A 2225-nucleotide genomic window follows, 5' to 3' on the forward strand; every position below is an offset into this window, starting at 1 on the left:
TTACTCGGCTCGAGCTTAGGGTGACTTGAGAGGGATTGGCGTCGTACAGAAATTAGATTGATTCCGGTGGAGTTAATTTAACTCGGGTGGTTAGATTACGGACGAATCTCCGAACCCGGCTAAGACAAACCCGTTACCGGGAAGCCGGGGGCACCTTATTGAAAGAGGTGCGTTTGACACTATCATCAGCTTTTCTCTGGTCTGAAAGGAGGAGGAGGGAGGCTCCTCCTCCTCCTTTCAGACCAGAGAACACCCGAGGCTGGGTGAGAACGGGGAGGCTGCGACCCGGCCGGGGGTTGCGGGAAGGGGCGCCACCTTGATCTCCTTCTCGGCGTCGTAGTCCCCTCCGCTGGTCTGGGCTAGCAGAGCGTAGGCTCGTTGCAGCGCTTGATATTCTTGCGTCAGCTGGCGGTAGCGAAGCTCCGCCTCCTCATGCACACACCAATGCAACACAGCACTAGTACCAGAATCAGTCAGACCGGCGACAAAGCACCCGCGACGCAAAGACGAGTCCGATTCCAGGCTGAAGAGGAATGTTTGGCGCCAATACGCTGGCAGAAATGGCGGGCTACCTCTTCGGGTTCCGTGTCGGGGGTTCTGTCGGTGTGAAAAGACAAGGACGATCCGTCCGAGTCCACCAACACGTCTTCGTCGTAGCCGTAAAATGTTTCGATGACCTGCGGGCGCGGAAGCAAACATCTCTCTGAACAAACTGAAGCGACACCTCACGATGAATCGACGAGAGGAACGATAGCGTGAAAAAGGCCATTTCATCTTGCGCAACACCAAGCAGCCGCAAACAAACAGACTCACCTTGCAGGACCTCACGCTTTGTTCCTCCTCAGAGATTCTCGACGTCGGTATCGTAGCAGCAAATCTCTCTCCTGTCGACACAAATAATCCGCCTTTGAGATTCTTTGGATGCAAAGGGAACGAACGGCTCCGGCGCAGAAACAAACGCGACTCACGATGACATTTCTGACATGAGCTCCTGTCTCCAGAGCCTGAAAAACCCGTCACCGGCGATGATTGGAGGGACGCTCGTCTTTTCCAAAAGTGACAACTACAGGGTGTGTCAGGGTTTTCCAGATTATCTTTATCGTATGATTATGTTGCTTTGACTTTGACTGCAACCTGTAATAAATAATATTATTTATCCCTTATTTATCCCTATCGCTTATCCCTTCCTACACAAAGTCGTAAAACATCCCTTGCTATGTTTTGACTAGAGGTCAAGGGCTTTCTCTATTCAATCCACTCTTACACCCACCCTGTTTCTCTTAATAAAAATGCTCGTGCAGGAGCCGAGAGTCAGACTTCATTCGTACAACGGATGGACTCTCCACCTGCAGGTGTCCAAAAGAACTTACTTGTCTCCCGTGTGGTTCTTGCAAAATAAGTTGGAGCGAGCGCAACTCTAACAGGGTGCATTTTGCCACTAGCTGCCTACGGACAATGACGTCGCGCTCGCGGCTCATGGTTGACGGGCTGAGCAGCCGGGCGAGTCCGTCGTTTTCAGCGCACAGCGAGTGGCAAAGGCGCTGACAAAACGGGAGCTTTGAGCTGCTGAAAACGGCAAAACAAGTCTAAAGCGTGTTCAAACGCGTGCGCACAATGCTCCTGCTTGAAAGGTCGGAATTTAAGGGGCCAATTTTTTGGATGGCGGCCGCCGGCCAAGCTTTGGACGGAAAAGGTTTCCTGGCGACAGCGAGCGAGCGCGGCGCTGCCGTACGTGCACTGAGTCGCCTGCCTGAAGACCTTGGACAAGTCGTCGATGATGTGCCGCTGCTCCACAACTTGAAGGAACTCCATTTCACCGTCCTGCTGGCCGCAACCGCGCTCCAGGTCATTGAGCGAACTAGGCCTTCTCTGTGGAACACAAATGCAGTGGACTCTGTTGGCACGCCGCCGTTGTCCGCGTCGACTTACCAAGCTTGCCATCTCCTCGTTCTCCTGGGTGACAAAGCGCACTTTGTTTTCAAGGCGACACAGCACCAGCGAGAGTTCTTCATTCTTCCTGCTCAGGCGTTTGTTTTTGTACAGGAGTGGCAGAAACTGGCTTTCTGTTTCTCTCAGTCGCTTAAGCTGCAAGCATGAAGTGCGGGATGCGAAAGACGCACAACACGCGGGCCAGAACGTATCCATTCCTTTTGCATCGGTTTGAACGGAATCGTGGCTTTGGCTCCCAATAAAAGACATCTACCAGGCAACCGACTCGCCGCGCC

The 2225-nt window shown here is 53.0% G+C and overlaps 1 long non-coding RNA gene across 1 annotated transcript; it reads right to left on the reverse strand.

Annotated features, from left to right (window-relative positions):
• Positions 1–574: 574 nt before the first annotated feature.
• LOC137840047 (uncharacterized) lies at positions 575–1070 on the reverse strand. The gene is made up of 3 exons (XR_011086437.1): positions 969–1070; positions 814–884; positions 575–677 (listed from the first exon to the last, which is right to left on the reverse strand). It is a non-coding gene; the product is annotated as an uncharacterized lncRNA (long non-coding RNA).
• Between the last annotated feature and the right edge of the window lie 1155 nt (positions 1071–2225).

This window comes from Syngnathus scovelli, unplaced genomic scaffold, assembly GCF_024217435.2.
Source record: "Syngnathus scovelli strain Florida unplaced genomic scaffold, RoL_Ssco_1.2 HiC_scaffold_50, whole genome shotgun sequence".
Taxonomy (NCBI): domain Eukaryota; kingdom Metazoa; phylum Chordata; class Actinopteri; order Syngnathiformes; family Syngnathidae; genus Syngnathus; species Syngnathus scovelli.